Source organism: Panthera pardus, unplaced genomic scaffold (genome assembly GCF_024362965.1).
Source record: "Panthera pardus isolate Hobbes unplaced genomic scaffold, ASM2436296v1 HiC_scaffold_211, whole genome shotgun sequence".
Classification (NCBI taxonomy): domain Eukaryota; kingdom Metazoa; phylum Chordata; class Mammalia; order Carnivora; family Felidae; genus Panthera; species Panthera pardus.
Window position 1 is genome coordinate 211,994 of NW_026526779.1, and position 18,906 is coordinate 230,899.

General features: G+C 38.4%; 1 protein-coding gene across 1 annotated transcript in view; it reads left to right on the forward strand.

Moving 5' to 3' along the window:
* The first annotated feature begins 1,701 nt into the window (after positions 1-1,701).
* The window catches only part of LOC109259100 (C-type lectin domain family 1 member A-like), a 55,168-nt gene continuing 37,963 nt past the window's right edge, over positions 1,702-18,906 (forward strand). The window contains exon 1 of the mRNA XM_053909529.1: positions 1,702-1,818. The gene's annotated coding sequence lies outside the window, so the exon portion shown is untranslated. The remainder of the gene's footprint in view (positions 1,819-18,906) is intronic.

Genomic DNA, 18,906 nt, shown 5'->3' on the forward strand with positions numbered 1-18,906 from the left:
CATTTTCTGCTTGGTTCCTGACATACACACCTGTTTTTCAATACCACCTAATAGCTTCTGATCCTGAAGCCCAATCTCCCAGCAGACTCATTTGCATAGAAGGTCTGCTGGATGCTGCTGAAGAGCATGGGACTTCCAAAGTCAGTCACTTCACTCAGCTGCTGCTTCGGAAGCACAAGGGGAATAAACTGCAGCGGGTTTTATCACCCATAACCCGGAAGACAACGTTGCCCTGAGAGTTTAGAGGTCTGAAACTCTTGGGTACTTCAGGGCCATGAAGGGTACTCTTCACCCTCTAAAATACACGTCCAAAGTCCATGTGCTGGCTTAATCATTCCTTACCAGTGAGGTATATAATGGTAGCAAAAGAAACGATGAAATACATTTCTGTTAAATGAGGTCGTTTGGCACTGGGGAATTTGACATAAGGCATAGAGATGTCTGGCTGCCGTGCAGAGGAATTACACCCCGGGGCCTGGCAGATCACAGTCCATAGGCATGCTTGAAAACCGTGTTTGCCTTTAAGAGAGAGCCCTTTTGCATGGGAAATTTGTAGAAGGCTTTCTTTATTATCTCTATTCGTGTCAGAAACTTACTTCCTGAAAGCAATGAGCTAGATCTTAAAAAGAAACAGCGTGAGCCAAAGGCAAACCAGAAAAAAGAAAGCTAGAGACTTCACATGTGTTCCCACCAGTATTTAGAAGAGGATGAGACAGTTGTGCTTTGGGAGTCATGGAAAAGGGAGCTCCAACCAGGAGAAAGTGCTTTTGAAAAGACTTCCCCTGGTGTGGCTGGCATCGAGGTGGATTTGTTGTTATTACTGCACATTTCTAAGAAGAGTTTTGAAGCATCTCATCATTGGGGCCCTTCAGATGGACAGATCAATGTGGTTGATATGAAAAAAAAAAACACAACTGTTTTTGTTCCTTCCTAGCATTTACTTGTAGGGGTAAATAGGGCATAGAGCTGCTCATTGAATTAAACACATAATATAGTCTTAAAAATGCTTTGATAGTTTTTGCTACAAGAGGTTGAATAGATGAATTTGACTTTAATGCTTTAAAAGGAGCACAGTCAAACCTATTTAAGTGTTTAAACATGTCTCTTTCTTTCTGTCCTAATTTTTATTATGTAAAGGCTCTGTTTCTTCAGGCAGTTAAAGAGGACACAAGAAGTAAGTAGGAATGTGCTATTATTCAAATCATTTTTCTCAATTTTTATGTATTTAGATTTTCTGTCATATCCTAAGCAATATGGCTATCCTCAGGATGTTTGTTAAAAATAGTCCAAAATTTGTACACATTTTATAATATTTATACATATAAATAGTAAAAATAAAGCTATTGGTAACTTAACTTCATTCTATAAAAAGAAAAAGTAAGAATCATGTCAGGTTGAATGTGGATATTTCCCTTTTTATTTTGATAAATTTTTACATTTATTGTTAAGCATTTCCTAACCTCATGAGATTTTGAGAATGCCTTTTTGTTTTTTTATGCTTCAAGGTAACTGCTGAAGCTCAGGTTTGTACCGATCCACAGAATGTCTGCAAACTTCAGCATTTGAGGTCTCTAGGACTCCTGTCTGACACAGAGTGCAGGAGAAAGGAGACCCTGAGGCCAGTGGAAACCATGCGGGGGAGTATCTAATGTCACATGGCCATCGGCTATCTTTCTCCTGACACGGTCTCTCTGAGAGTCAGTCAAGCACGTCAACTAGTACCTTGTGGAGTCAGGGCAGAGGCGAAAAGCCCGCAGAGCCAGCACATCATCGTAGCTGTGATCCTGACCAAGCTCTTTTCCTGCTGTGAAATCCCAGGTACGATGAGGTATTGCAGCCAGTGAGGTTGGGTGACCCGTGCCTGTGCTGTCACATTGTCCAGCAGAGAGGGATAAAGTAGCATTTGCTATGGGAAAGCTGTGGACAAAATTGGGAGGGCTTTGGACTGTTGCCCCAAGAACTGACTCCTGGATCTGTGTTAATCCATATCGAACGTTAACTTTATTCTGCAAATGAGGAAAGGAGTGGATCAGAATATTTCTGATGCAGAATATGATTTTTTTAATCCTGACGTGTTTTAAGGAGTATGTGATTCTTTTTCAGACGGTATAAATCTGTGATTTTTTCCCCTCTTATCTCTATGGGTGCTACCTAACTGGTTAGCAGTGAACTATCCAAAGGTTAAATTCTCTCTTCTTTCAGTTAAGTGTAATACAAAAGTTGGAATCTTTGACAATAGGAGTATTTTTCTAGCAAAATAAATCCAGCTTTATATTTCCAAGTTTAGTTTCTTATTATTTTGTTTCTTATTGTTTTGTTCAATTCCAATACCACTAAACAAAAACCAGTTAGCTAGGAATACACGACCTTAAGACAAGATTTATAATTTGGCACTTTTGTAGAGAAAATATTTATTGAAAAAAAAAATGACACTGTGTATATACATTTTATCATTATTTGATGATTGTTCAAGTTTCCCAACAGTATAATGTAATTAAATGGTGAAATATTAAGATCTTTTAAAAATCCAAAATCCATATCTATTGAGGAAAACCAGTTATCTGATTCTTTCTACACTTACCAAAACTATTCTTTTAGGGAAAATATTTTCTCCTCTTTAATCACTGTGTATTTTATTTCTAGGGGAGAGAGATTATTATGTATTTTTTGTGAAAATATTATTTCTATAAACCAAGTGTAGGTGAAGGATCATATTTTTGGATAAATATGAATAAGCTATTTTTATGACATATATACTTGAACTAAGTATATATTTATATTTCCCATTAAAATATAACTTAATATTTTGACATATATTTACTTGAACTAGACTATCATTTAACATATTTATGCATGTTTATTTATATATATTTATAATATATGTTTATTTTAACTAAAGTGTATCATTTACAGTCTGACATTGGGAATACTATATATATTCCTTAAGGCTCAGTTTTCCTCATCCACAAACAGAAAAGAAACCAATCACCACCCTCATTTAATGTTACTTCCTAAACTCCCTTCCTTGAACCTCATGAGTTTCATATTTTCCTCATACTTTAAAAAGGAGTCATGATCCACTGACTCTAAAGTTCAAGGGATAATATGAATGAATGAGCGGGGTCTGACATAAGCAATGTAGCAGGCGCAGTGTTGGTCAAAATGGTGTGTGTGTGTCCTTAGTAAGAAGGGCTTAGTCTATTTGGTGTCAATATAATTGCCATTTGGGCATAACACATGCACTAAGTGATCAAACGTAATTTTCAAAAGATGATATAAGCCTAGAGGTTTAGGTGAGTATGGTATATATCAATTATTAAATTTTGGCCATGAATTCAATGATTTTGAAAGAAGTGAATGCTTAACATAACAAGCCCATAAATGGTCGTGGACCATTATTTAATTGTGTAGAATCTCTGTTGTAAGGCATTATAAAGATGAAAAAAAATTTCCCTAATATCCCCAGATACTTGCTTTAACCTGTTTATTTCAGATGATCATGCTTATTCATTTAGCTGTCCCTGTTACGTAATGAGAAATATTGCCATTTTAATGCCTCAGGCCACATTGCACAGGATTCGAACTGTGTTCTTTGCCTACTGTCCTCAAAAATGAGCGAGTAGAGAGCGATGTGCACGACTCCGATATCACCCTATTCAAGGAGACAGATGGACGAAAGATATTCAAAGGATGAAAGGAGAGGTAAAGTTTTTTGTTTGCTTTCTTATTTTGTGAAAATATGATTTCAAGTAAGAAGAAATGAAATCATGATAATTGGGTTTCTGTATATTTGACGTTATTTGTCCGGTTCTTCATAGATCAAGGGGTATATGTAAATGTAAAATTCAAGGATATTTGTAATCACAGTAAAAAGGGATATTCATTTCCAATTCCAGAATGAATTCCATTTTGTTCCAACTCTGAGGGCTTTCCTAAGCTCAATGCTTACTATATATTTTGCTTTCTGAATCTGTACAGAATTTCCACGGCGTAAGGTTGCATTAACCCTGGGAGTTACATGTGTTTTCCTCCTGCTGGCAAGCACAGGCTTAAGATATATGCGTGAGTATCGGGCACACACACATTTTTTTTTTTATGAGAACAAGGAGCAGCGTGAAAAATGAGATACCATAACTGAATTTCTGCTGAGCCTTTGTAAACTATAGAGTCCTATAGAAATGTTAGTAATCACGATGGTGTTTATAATGTTGATGACAATGATTTTGCTATTTTGCCATCACTTAGCTTTTACACCACACGAAATAGTGTATGTCATGGCTGTAATGGCACAAAATTTTCCTGAAATGTACAGTGAGGTTTACATATATATTCATCTTTATATTTTGTGAAGGAGGAAGTTTTCCATATGACCAGAGAATTGGAAAAATCTTCCTTGAGTAGTACACTCCTTATCATACTGCAATACTGATTAAATCACAGAGGAATATAAGGTTGATCTATTTTTATATCATTTTTATATTTTTCACATCGATTGTTAAAAATGTATAGAAAACACTTGTTTTTAATATCTTCTTCCTGAATTTTTAATCCTTCGGTTCATTTATTCCACAACAATTTTGAGTATCTTCTCTGGGTCAGGGAGTATGTATAATAGATACTAAAGATACAGGAATTTTAAACAGTCAGCACTTAATGAGCTCAGTATAAAGGGGATTTTTTTCAAAATGAAAGTTATTCTTTTTTCAAGATGAGGTTTGTTTGTTTGTTTACTTTTGAGAGAGAGACAGAGGGTATGCAAATGGAAGGGGGGGAGAGAGAGAGAGGGAGAGAGAGAGAATTCCAAGTAGTCTCCTCACCACAGATGCAGAGCCTGGTGCTGAGCTCAAACTCATCAACTGCGAGATCACGACCTGAGCAGAAGTCAGATGCTTAACTGATTGAGCCACCCAGGCGCTCCTATGTATTTTTAATGTCTTAGTTATGTTTGAGAGAGAAAGAGAGAGAGAGAGAGAGCATGAGCTGGGGTCGGGGGCAGAAAGAGAGGAAGGCAGAAGATCCTAAGTGGGCTCTGTGCTGACAGCAGGGAACCTGATGAGCAGCTGGAAATCATGAACCCTAAGATCAAGACCTGAGCCGAAGTCAGACACTCGGCTGACAGCCTCCCAGGTGCCCTGTAAACAGTTTTTAAAATAAAATATTATTAGTGCTGGGGTAAAGGCTTCAAGATATCAGCTGAATAGAATACTTCATGCTGAGGGCCAGAAAACTTTCCTCCAGGAGATAATAATTGATATGATGTAAAGGATAGGTAGGACTTAATCAGGAAGCTTGGGGTAGAGAGACTACTTATCCAGGCATAGAAAACAAGAACCAAAGAACTGGATGCTTTAGGAGAATTAAGAAGTAGCTATAAATAGGTTTGCCTAGGTATGCACGTTTTGATAATTTTAATATCTTAAGAAATTTTAGATTTGTTCTAAAAACAAAAGAAACCACCGAAAGGTTTTATGTGAGGGAAAAACATGACTCCTGTCCCATGAGGCGATAGGGATTTGGGAAAGGTCAATCTCAACATCCGGCAAGTGGGTGGAAGGAGAAGATAACAGGATGTTTCAGGAATCAGGGTTAGTTAGAATGACTGAATTAGTGTTATGAAGAAGAAATGAAGGGTAGGCACCATTTATGAGAAATCTTCAATAAGAATTGCTAGAATATGAGTGCGTGAGGGAGACATTTGAATCAGTGATACCATTTGACATGAGGCTTACACACCTTGGTGAATGTATTCCAATAAATATTACAGAGAACACAAGAAGAACACTAAGTACGGTTTGGTGTTTGCGTAGGTGTGCTAATAACAGTAAGGAGTGAGGTGCTTGGACATATCAGTGGAGATGACCAGAAAGAATGAGATTGGTCTTGTCTGTTAGAGTGGGTTTTAACAGCAGACACAGACCATCAGCACGTACACGGTGGTATTAAAAGTCTGGAGATCAAGGAAGATGCCTGGATGAAAGATACTGGAAGATATCATAGAGGAAAGCAGAAGCTGGACCAAGCTCTGCCTTGTGAAACCAGGGAGAGTAGATCAGGCTAGAAGAACAAGGGTGAGGCGAAGGATTCTTAGGATAAATCAACATTTAGCTGGAGGTAAAAGATGAGTAAAAACAGTGAAAAACCATGATGCTTGGTTAAACAAGTAGGTGGGAGTCCAAAACATTATGGTATCATGGGGAGAAGGCAAAGGTAGTCCAGAGTTCCAAATTGTACAGGAGGATCAGGTATTATAATGGCTAGAGATATGCTTATTAAATTTGGCAAGAGAGAGACCGAAATGATATTTTCTAGAGTAGCTCCAGTGGGATAGTGGGTATGGTCAAAGCCTGACTGTAATGGCTAAAACTCTTTCACACATTAGGAAGCAGATACAGAGAATACAGTGAATACAGATCAGTGAATTCCGAGATCAGTGAATACAGAAAAGCATTTATTTTAATTATGGATAAGCGAAACATTTACCAAGCCTTGAAAATATGTGGATGTATATGATCTCGAGCGTTGTTAAAGGCAGTATTACCTGATAGAAACACTTAGCGAGTTTGGTACTGTCTTCTACAGCTCGACACGATTCAGTAATTCTCACCCTAAGTATATATCCAACAGATATACTTGCACATACACAGAAATGAACTTCTACAGGACAGTTCGTAGCAGTGCTATTCACAATGTGGAACATATCACAACTACTCAAAAGATCATTAATGGGAGAGTAAATGAGATCTCTGCAATTGATTTGCCAATGGAATGTATGTGACAGTCAAGACAATGACAATGGTATTCAACAATATGCATGAAATTTAGCAAGAGCATATGAAATGGAAAAACAAAGCAAGAGCACAAAAGTTTGTGCATGTCACGATACATTTTTATAAGATGCAACAGTGCAAAACAAATACAATAAATAGTAATATTTCAGGAAATCCACAAAGAGGCAATAACACTATATATAAAATGTATGAAGGGAGTAATTGAATGTGCATTAGTTACAGCATGTGAGAGAAGTAGGGAGATGAGATGAAATGACTAGCAAAGTAAATAAATGTAATGCTTAAGGTCCTGGCTACAATTTGGGGTAGCTAACAACTTGCTAACTAAGGAAGAAAAACCAGTTCTGCGAGCAATGTGGTAAGTGTCTCATGAATGAAGGAATGTGAACAATCTTATGTTAGCACCCAATCTGAGAGTAAAGAAAAGAACTCTGTTACAAAAAAATATGAAAAAGGAGGACAGGAACTTTGTGGGAAAGCTGACTTGATCATATGCAAGAGAAGGGAACCATGAGAAGGAAACTGTGGAGGGTTCAAGAGAGAAATTGACAGTAGGAGATCAAGATCACCAAAGATTCGATACGGGATGAAATCCAGAGCAGGGGTGAGAGTTTCACGCTTGTTCAATGCAAAGCTCATTTTTTTCTGGGGTAGAGTGAGAGATACCTGTGTTATCTATAGGAGGAGGTGCAGGAAGGTGAGGAGAAGGTATCCTTGCTGGTGACTGTTTCCATGCAAAGGAGCAGATGAGGCCATGTTCTGAGAGGAAGGGGCAAGGAGGTGCACCAGATAATTTAGACAAAGTATAAATACTTGAAATAGCTGTTGAATTGAGAAAAGAGTGTGCTTTAAGAACGATAGTGTGTTATATTGAGAGGTGAAATGGTGAAGAAAATCTAAGCGTTGGTCAGCATTAGTTTGTATGTGTACAATTTTGTGATCTTTTTTTGTCACTTGAGTTTCAGAACCTTGAGGGGAGATGAGATGGTGAATGACAAATGTGCTCCAAAATTGGCTATTTTATACATTAAAAAAAAAATTTTTTTTAAATTTTTCAAGGAGGCTCCCCACCCAACTTGGGCCTGACCTCACGACCCTGAGATCAAGAGTGGCTTGCTCAATGGAGTGTTAGCCAAGAGCCCCAGTGAAGCTGGCTATTTTTCGATGTGCATAAAGACTATGCTGCAAGCTTCTTGGAGGTCCTGCCAAAATTGGTTCTGTACTACGTGTCCTTGGATGGACAAAAAGGAAAGGAGAAGGGAATTGATTGGTGCCAAGAAATGGTAGTATTTAGGTACAGGAGGTCTTAATGTGGGTGTTTTTTTTTTTAAATGGTTTTTATTTATGGTTGAGAGAAAGAGATAGAGAGAGCACAGGAGGGGTGGGGGGTGGACCCAGGGAGAGTGGGACAGAGGATCCGAAGTGGCCTCTGTGCCGATAACAGTGAGCCAGATGCGGGGCCCAACTCATGAACTGTGAGATCATGACTTGAGCCCAGGTCAGACGCTTAACCAACTGAGCCATCCAGGGGCCCTTTAAGGTGTCTTTTCAATTCAGATCCAGTATATGAACACTGGAATGGATGACTGAGTTGAAGCAGTAGTTATATTTATTGCCACGGAGTACATCAGGAGACTGTGCAATTGATGTTGGAGTTTTACAAGTAGACGTTGCATTTGGTTCAGTGATGGGTGGTAGAGAGCTGGAAATGACGATTCCTAGCTGCGTAACAAATCCTTAAGGGACCTTTCTTTCCGTCTTTGTACACTTAAAGAGCCATACACTGCGTGATTTTACACTTTTTTATGTGTGAGTTTGGAGAAGATACTGCCAATTTGCTCAGAGATTTTTCACTTACTTTTTGCATGTTAGAAGTCGCCATGTGTGCTCTTCCTCTATGTATATTCAGTGTATTAATTATAAGCTTGTACTAGAGGAGAGTCAAATCCCTGGTGTTTAGCTTCCTGTGCAAATACTACATGCTAAATAAAATACTGGCTACTTCATTTCACCAACTGTGTAATCATTATTTGAAGAGTAAGTGGCGTAGAAACTAAAAGTATATTTCACTTCCTGTTTACATTTCTGTTTTATAGAAGTTGATTCCTGTCTCACGTACTTCCAAAATAATGTATAGCAAGTTATCATTTTATTTAAAAATCTGTTTTATGTTCTGGCACTTCAACATATTGTAACCTGGCAGTGTCTCTGATCGTACTTTCATTTAGTCAGCGCCACTCACTGTGCCATTTAGAAGTAGAGTAAGTGATTATAATAAAATGATCTATTACAAGCATTCAAGACCTTAGTTTTATAAAATGAATTGAAGTTTTTCACAGGTGTTCTGGAGAAATCAGGCAAGATATGAAAGAACCAGAAGACAAGAATGCTTCCTTAGCAGAAGTTGAAGATCACTTAATTTTACTACCCACTACAGGTATGTACTGAATGATTATACTGATAGTTTACAGTTTTTTTCCTCCATGGGATTATCTCATTCTGTTCAATTTTAATGTATCATTTTAAAACTTCACATTGAATTTGTCAAGTCCTTTAATTTTTCTCACTTTTTAAAATTAAATCCATTTTCTTTCTTCTAGCTAATTGAATTCTTGACTTTCACAAAGTCATGTTGATTTGATTGAGTATTTTCTGCTTGTGGATGAATTTTCTCCAGTCTAGATCTCTTGGAATTAATACCACCCTCTTATATTCACTTAGGTGAATTTCTCCCGAAGGGAGAACTGCTTCCTATTGGAGCAGTGTATCTGTACTTGGGAAGTCAGGATTTCTCAGTGTCATTTTAACAATGGTCTGACGTCTATCAGTCTCTGGCTCCACAATTTGACCCCAAAGCTATTCTCAACATGAGACGTTTGGGATACAGGAAAACCACCTATTTTTCAGTCATTCAGTCTGATGTAAGCAAGATGTATGCATACACGTATGTATATATGTGTATATATATATATGTATGTATATATATATATGTATACATAAAGAAAGCATAAGTCTCTAAGTGGTCTTGTGGTTGAGGATCATGTGGCTTTGTTTTCAAGATAAAGATCATGACACATTACTTTTTCAAAAGAAATTATTAAATCCCAGCTGGTTAACATATATGTAGTCTGGTAATTCATTCAGGAGTAGAATTTAGGAAATCGTCACTTATATACAACACCTAGTGCTCATCCCCACAGGTGTCCCCCTTAATGCCCATCACCCATTTGGCCCTCCTCTCAGCCAACAGCCCTCCAGCAACCCTCAGTTTTTTCTCTGTATTGAAGAGTTTCTTCTGGTTTGCTTCTTACGGTTTTCCTCCCTTTATGTTTTTAGCTTGTTTTTCCTTATCTTCCCCTATGTTTATCTAATTTGTTTCTTAAATTCCACATATGAGTGAAATCTTATATTTCTCTTTCTCTGACTGATTTTGCTTACCACGATACACTCTACTTGCACCCACATTGTTACAAATGCAAGACTTCATTCCTTCTGATGGCTGAGTGATATTCCATTGTAGAATATACCGTCTTTACCCATTCATCGGTGATGGCCATTTGGGCTCTTTCCATGATTTAGCTATTATTGAAACTGGTGCAAAACATTGGGGTGCATGTGACACTTCATATTAGCATTTGTGTGTCCTTTGGGCAAATACCTAGTAGTGCCATTATTGTTTCTAATTATAGGGTAGCTCTATGTTTCATTTTTTAAGAAACAGCCATGATGTTTTCCAGAGTGACTGCACCTGCTTGCATTCCCACCAGCAGTGCAAAAATGTTCCCCTTTATCCACATCCTTGCCAACATCTGTTCTTGCCCAAATTGTTCATTTTAGCCATTCTGACAGGTGTGAGGTGGTATCTCATTGTGGTTTTGATTTGTATTTCCCTGATGATGAGTGATGTGGAGCATCTTTTCATGTGTCTGTAGGCCATGTGGATGTCTCCTTTGGAAAAGTGTCTGTTCATGTCTTTTGTCTCTTTCTTCATTGGATTATTTGCCTTTTGAGTGTTGAGTTCCATAAGCTCTTTATAGATTTTGGATACTAATCCTTTATCGGATATGTCATTTGCAAATATTTTCTTCCATTCTGTCGGTTACCTTTTAGTTTTGCTGATTGTTTCCTTCGCGGTGCAGAAGGTTTTTATCTTGATGAGGTCCCAATAGTTCGTTTTTGCTTTTGTTTCTCTTGCCCCTGAAGACATGTCTTCATTTAAGTAAGAAGTTCCTGTGAGTGAGGTCAAAGAGATTGTTGCCTGTTTTCTACTCTAGGATTTAGATGGTTTTGACATTTAGATCTGTCATCCATTTTGAGTTGTTTTTGTGTATGGCATAAGAATGTGGTCCAGGTTCATTCTTCTACATGTTGCTGTCCCGTTTTCCCAACACCATTTGCTGAAGAGACTGTCTTCTTTCCTTTGGATATTGTTTCCTGCTTGGTCAAAGATTAGCTGGCTGTACATTTGTGGGTCCATTTCTGGGTTCTCCGTTCTGTTCGTTGATCTATGTGTCTACTTTTGTGCCAGTACCATACTGTTTTGGTGAAAACAGCTTTGTAGAACAGCTTGATCCAGGATTGTGATGTGTCCAGCTTTGGTTTTCTTTTTTAACATTCCTTTGGCTACTCAGTGTCCTTTGTGGTTCCGTACAAATTTTGGGTTTGTTCTAGCTCTGTGAAGAACGCTGGTGTTATTTTGATAGAAATTGCATCGAATGTGTAGATTGCTTTGGGTAGTGTCAGGATTTTAACAATGTTTGTTTTCCAATCCATGAGCATGGAATGAAGACGATGACACATTTCAAGGAAACTGGTACTGCTGTGGAAAAAGCTGTTACCACTTTTCAAAAGAGGAGAAAACTTGGGAGAGGAGCATGGTGTCATGCCAAGATCTGCAGTCCAGTCTCCTGAAGATTGATACTAAAGAGGAGCAAGTATGTCTACTTTCCTAAACCTGATGTAAATGCTATGAGTATGCAAAGCATGTCTGGGGTTCAGACAATTATTTCGACTTCCTCCGGTATTATTTGGCATGTTGCTTTGAAGCACTTTGTTAACTGGCGCAGATTTCTCTGTGGAAGAGACATAGGTGTAACAGTGACCAAGAAGAACCATTGTTTTAAATCAAGAAGAACTGCTCTTCTGGGCATGCCATGGAATGATTTTCAGTCTTTAGTATTGTATATATTGCATCTTAACACTTAGTATGCTTCAGACGGCTCAGCATTACCTTCTCAGGGCTAATACAGGGCAAAAGAACAACGGCTTCAAGGGTATGAGCACTCTAAAGAGATAATTTCTCATTGTACTGAGTTCTATTGTTCCTTCATCAGTATATGGGAGGGATTCAACTTCAAAGGAAAGATGAGTCTCTCCCTTCATGGCCATGGGAAAAGAGGTTGAAAAATGAAGAGGTTGAATGTAGCTAGAATGCTTCTTTTTATTTACTTATTTTTTTTAACATTTATTCACTTTGTAAGAGACAGAGAGAGACAGAGTGCGAGTGGGATTGGGGCAGAGAGAGAGGAAGACAGAATGTGAAGCAGGCTCCAGGCTCTTACCTGTCAGCACAGAGTCCGACGTGGGGCTCAAACTCACATACCGTGTGATCATGACCTGAGCCAAAATCAGACACTCAACCGATGGAGTCACCCAGGCACCCTGGAATGATTCTTTGGAAATGATTTTTTTCCTTTTGCTTATAATCCAGAATGACAGAGAGAGCATCTCTTTTCTAGAAGAGAAAATGTAGATCACATTTGCCATTACTTTTAATGTTTGGCAATATGAAGTCAGTAGAATGGATTCTGTGGGGTTCCTTCTAATGATTCCATAAATAGTCCATGTAGGCACTGAGTTCTAGTTACACGATCTAGTTCTAGCAGTGATATTTCTATTAGTGTCTTGTGAAGGATGAGTTAAAAGCCCTATGTTTTCAAAAAGGAAAACAAAATAAAACCCAAACCAGGCCAATACTCAGGGGCATGTGGTTGGCCTAGTTGGTGGGCCATGTGCCTCTTGATCTGTGAGTTCAACCCCACGTTGCATGTAAAGTTTATCTAAAAAAAAAAAAACCAAAGAAACAAACAAAAAGAGCCCTGTGTTTCTTGTTTATAAAATTCTTATTAAAATACTGATATGAATATGAATGATTCACTCATAAGTATGAGAAACAAATGAAGTACACATTAGCACATTGGTTCAAGCAAATTTTAAAAATCAAGGACCAATAATCCAGGACCTAATAATCCAGGACCTAAAAATCCAGGACCTAATAAGTACCTCGATTATTTTCAACCTCAGCTGTTATCAATCAACTTCCAAATGGTTGGAGTTTTCTTCTTTCACACATTAAGTTTATTTTTAATCCGTATTTCCCCTGTCATTTCCAATTCAGTGTTCTTCAGTTTCAGTCCTGCCATTGAAGTTTATGGACCTCAGAGTTTCAATGAAGCTTCTTATACTTGTTATCCCTGTGTTTCCAGGAACTATCTAGAGCCTTTGACGTTCCCTGAGACTTTTGCCATTGTTTAGAGCAAAATCTGAGTTTCATAGTCTAGCACCTCATTTGATGAGAACTTGGCTGTCAGTATCTGAACTGGGCTGTTGATACACTCTCTGAACTGGAGATTAGCTTTGCTACAGAAAAGCATTACTCTTACACTGATGGTTTAGGATTTCCCATGTTTTGCTGCTTTACCAACCCAGGAGTGTAATGACAGCAGGGGCTTAAGTCCATTGGTACTGAAATCTGAAATTGGCTTTGATACCTATGCATACCCCTAGCATCTAGCAAAATTATGTGAGTGAAAGAATCAAGGGACATTTAACATCAGTGTTGATTTGGAGACTTAGAAATGATAACATCTATTTGGTCGCAATTCTATAATTCCCATTCGTTTTCCTTAGGCACTAACTATACACTCCTCAAATTTTTCTGATACAATGTAATTACTGTGAAGAGATATTGATGCATGTGTGTGTTTTTGGATGCCTTTGTGTTAGAGAGAGAGAGAGAGGCTGAGAGAGATTCAATTACATTGCTTATAGCAAAGGATATTAACTTGTTACTTTCCATTCAATATGCCAATTGGAATAGTGATTACAAAGAACTTACAGAATTTTTATGGTAGAGATATTTTAGACCCTGCATGCATTATTCAGTGCCCACACTGTTAACACAGACTGTATGATAGCCACTGCATACAGAAGGAAAATTCTCACGGCAGTTTTATTTCCTTAGGTGTGTAGAGCAAATTAATGGGATACAGAGTTTGACCGCTTGTAGCTATAGTCTCTTCATTTTCACTGCTGTATAATATTCCCCAGCGTGGCTAAGAATCTCTAGAAGATGGAAGTTTGGGTTGTTTCCACCTTTTGTGGTTAGGAATAGTCCTTCATGAATCATTCTTAGACGTGTCTCAGTGCAAAACTCTCTTGTGTGTCCTCACTTCTCTTGATCACAAATCATCGTAGGAGTGAAATCATTGGGGACAGGGTTCCTAAAGGTCCATTTTCATGAGATATTTTAAAATTACATTTCAAAATGATTTTAGCAATATTTTGAAAGATGGATTTGATATCAACCATCCCACAAACTTGGTGCTGTTATTTTTAATTTCTGCCAATTCAATACTAGTAAAATATACCCTGGTGGCTTTGATTTGAATTTTCATGATCTCTAGTGAGCTTGGCATCTTTATTTCTTGGCTATACTCCCCATTTATTTGAAATATGTTCTCGTTTGTTGTGCCTTTTTTTCTTATTGTGTAATCTTTTCCCTTGTTTATTTCTAAAAATACGTATTTTTGTTCTGTAAATTATTGCATATATCTCCAGACAAGGCTTGTCTTTTCACATGCTTTTTTTTTCTTAATTTTTTTAACGTTTATTTATTTTTGAGACAGAGAGAGACAGAGCATGAACAAGGGAGCAGCAGAGAGAGAGGGAGACACACAATCGGAAGCAGGCTCCAGGCTCGGAGCCATCAGCCCAGAGCCCGACGCGGGGCTCGAACTCACGGAGCGCCAGATCGTGACCTGAGCTGAAGTCGGACCCTTAACCGACTGAGCCACCCAGGCGCCCTGTCTTTTCACATGCTTTAAGGTGTCTTAGGATGAGGAAATTTCCTGACTTTGCCATCATATTTATCTATCTACTTTATCGTATGGGAAGATTTGTTTATTTCTAAGTCCATCCTGCCCCTTTGCTGATATCTTGGATCCAGTCACAGAGACTTGAGTGATTCCTTCATTGAAGCATTTCGACTCCTGTGTCTTCTCTACCCCATGGAGAAATGAGCCTGCCACTTCCATTTATCATAAAAGTGTTTGAAGATAAAAGTGCCCAGTATTTTATTGATGAGTCCTCTGTGGGTAAGATGTTTTCACTGATGCTGTGAATAATACTAATAATTCCAATTTTCTCACAGGTCCTTATTCAATCAAAAAACACAATCATTGGATTGGATTAAGTAGGGTTCAAGAAAGCAGGTATCCCTGGCAATGGCTGGATGGCTCACCCCTATCTCAGAAGCTGTAATTTTTCATTTCATGGCCTTTCTCCCTTTACTGCTCAGTAACGGAGTGGTAGGTTATTGGTGAAGAGGAAAAGATCCTTGGGGACTTAAGGAATATTGTTCATTCCATTTGATCTCGCTTCTTAGGTTGGCAACCGAATGCAAATCTGAGACCTCACTAGACCCAAAGAGCATGATCTATTCCATGTTCTTTAATGGAAAGTCCTGCCAAACCTAGTGAAATGGCATTTTGCTTTTGTATCTTGTATGTCCTATGATACAAGCATGTCCACAGATATGGTTGCAGGAAATGGTAAAAGGTAATGAGGAGAGGAAAGTGGTTACAGCCAGCCTCCTCTGTACATGAAATTTGTACCTGTTTGCTTGGTATCATTCGAGAAAAACAACAAAAGAGCTTTTTCCAAAGGAGTCATTTAGTAATCTTGCAACTCTAATGTGGTATTTAATATCTTTCATGCTATTATTTAGCACAATTCCGCAAGAATTACTGCTAGCCTTGTTTCATTAATAAATCACATGTATTTGTCATTTGATGTTACGAAAGTAGTTTAGAAAATGAAGAAAAGTGATCCGTTGTAAATAAATCCAGATAACTGGCGGATATTATGGGAAACATGGGGTATTTAACATGCTGTTTATTGATGGCCCACAATGTGCCAGGCATCCTTCTAGTCACTGAAGCTATAGTGGTGAATGAAACACGCTACAGTCTTCTGCCGTTGTGGATAGTACATTCCAATGCAGGCTTGATGGAGCTCTTGGTGATGAGCGACGACAATCTCAACGTGCCAAGTGAATTACATGGCTCATTAGGGGGTGATATATGCTATGGAGTGATGTGAAATCTTTCCTTTTTCTACAGTGCAAAGTGTCTTTTGTGTATGAAGGTAAGAGGGAGAGGTTTCACTGCTTTCAGTGGAGTGGTCAGGACAGACTCCATGAGAAATGAAGTTCGTACAGCATGTTGAGTGAGCAGGGCATGTGGATTAGCTGATACAAATGCATCCCAGCAGTAGGAGTGTCCTTAGCATCCCTGAGGAAATAGCAAGAGGGCCTGGGACTGGAGCAAGGGGAACGAGGTGGGAGAAAAGTAAGTCAGAGAGGGAACGACGGTGAGAGCATGTGGGGATCAGAAAAATGTAAGACCTTGGATTGGCTCATGAGGGTCATGAGAAGATATGACTTCTCATATAGCCTTCTCATAGAGGCTTTAAGCGGAGGAGGGACAAAGTCTGGCTCCTGCTTTGGAGACGCACTCTGGACAGTCTGTTGAGCTGAGATGGCTAAGTGGCCAGATTCTACACTTGTTCCAAACATGTGTGTGAGACGGACAAGTCAGGGATGGTGTCAGGTTTTTGGTCCAGGAGTGGTAAGAATGACGTTTCCATTAACGTTAATAGGGCATATTTGGAATTCAGTTTTAGATACATTGGTAGTAAAACTGTTAAAGCATTTAGGTATGTACGGGGGTGTCGCATGGGACTTGTGATAGATGATCATGCCGATCAGGTGAGAGGTTTGTGCCTGGGATGCAAATGTCTGCAGCAGTGGATAGACAGTGTGACAAGTGCGAGGCTGGGATGATTCTCGGGAATCTAAGGGCTGAGCCCTCGGACACCCTCATGTGGAAGGTCATGTTAAGTGGACAAGAGGATAACCAGAAAACATCACCCGGAAAAGTGTTTCAAGAGACAGAAATAAACCCATAACGCGTCAGGGAAGGCAATGGAACCCCCTGCAAAGAAGTTCTACTGAAATAACAGCTGACTATAAAAATTTGGGGACACCTCCATTTTATTTCTTGAAATGGTTACTTCCCATCAGATTCCTGAGGATTTGGGTGAAAATTAAAACTAAGAAACATTTTTTTTCTGGACAGTGTAGCCCAGCCTTCACATTTAAAATCCAGGTACCTCCTTCTCATTGCCCAATTTCACCGAAGTCTAATGCTTCGTTTGGTGTCGAAGACATTAGGCTCAGTGGAGAAAAAGTGCACACTATCTTAAAGGCAAATCAGCACCCTTTTTCCTCAAAGTGAGGCTAGCAGTGGAATTGCTTGCTCTGGGCACATCAGTCTGAATTATAAGCACTTGGAGATATGTTTATATGTAATTTCAGTGTATCACTTCCCGAACATTATTTGATCACTTCCCAGACGTGTCAGGAGTCTTAGGAGCATATTTCAAGTGTATATCTATAACTCCCTAGACCTTCCAGTCTATACTACCCTTTGTACTTCTTCACTAGTTCCAATGGTCCATTGGTAACATTTAATTAGGTTTAGATACAATTACGCTTCCTAATCTTAACGCTATATGACCCTCTCAACATTTGTAAGGCCATTGAAATAAGTGCACATATGTTTTCAATTTGTGATAAATTTTGCCTGAGAAATGTCTTTCTGAAATGAATTAATTTTCTGGTGCAGGAATTTCCAACAGAGCTTATCTCCTGTGAAATGTGGACACATGAGACCATCAACAATTTATACTGTTGACTGTAGTAACCGTTTCCGTTACATTTGTGAAAAGGAGTTCTCTGGCCCTGATAATTAAAGTGCTGTGATCAAGTGTTCACTATTTTCATTCTTTGACAGCTGTAAGGAAAAATACAGGGTATTCTCTCAAATTAGTCAACTATGCATGGTGTATGAAGGATTATAATCTTTCAAATATCCTTCAGCATGGATAAAAGAGTAAGTTTTAGAAATAGTAAAATCATCCATCCAAAAATGAACCTTTTTTTTTTTTTGAAATTTCAAGAATCATTCCACCAGAGAATGTGAAAAAAGTTTCAGTGTAAGACTTTACATTTAGAATATAACTAAATGATCTTGATTTAAATAGGTAGTGAATACATTTGCAATGTTCACAGTGTAAGAGGTCCTAAACGATGAACACATCTTCTCAACCCATCTTGTGCTGTATTCACCTAGTTGCCACCTCAAAGGTACACATGTAACTGGTTTATATAGTATTCCAGAGGTATTCTAGTAAAGTACAAGTATACACAGGCCGTCTGCTAAACAAAATCTTATGTGGCTACAAACGACAGTAACGATCCTTTATGTTTCTGTTGAAAATGTACCACACGTGTGTTCCATATCAGTACATAGGTAGCTGCATTACTTTGTATAAATTTCTGCAAATGTCACACTGATAAATGTTTTATTTCCAGTGGACGTTTAGGTTTGTCCCAGAATTTTAGAATTGTGTGAATGAAAGCACTTAATACTGTATTACTTGCCATAGAGCGTATACATAGGGTAAATGTCTAGCAGTGTCATTTCTATGTCAAAATATGTCCACATGAAATTGCATAGACGTTGAATTTACAATAGATGCTCTACATCTCTATCTGCAGTCAGCAGCATTCAAGAATTCCTGCTTCCTCTCTTGGTTACCACCGCAACGTGTTATCAGTCTGTTTGATTTTGCCAATAAAATCTTCACCAATTATAAAAATGTTTATTTGATTCACTTCAATTTACGATGTCCTGTTATTTGTGTCTCTGAGCATTTGTTTATGGTATTTCCTTTCATTTAAAGTGTCTGTTTGTGTCTTTATGGATTAATATCA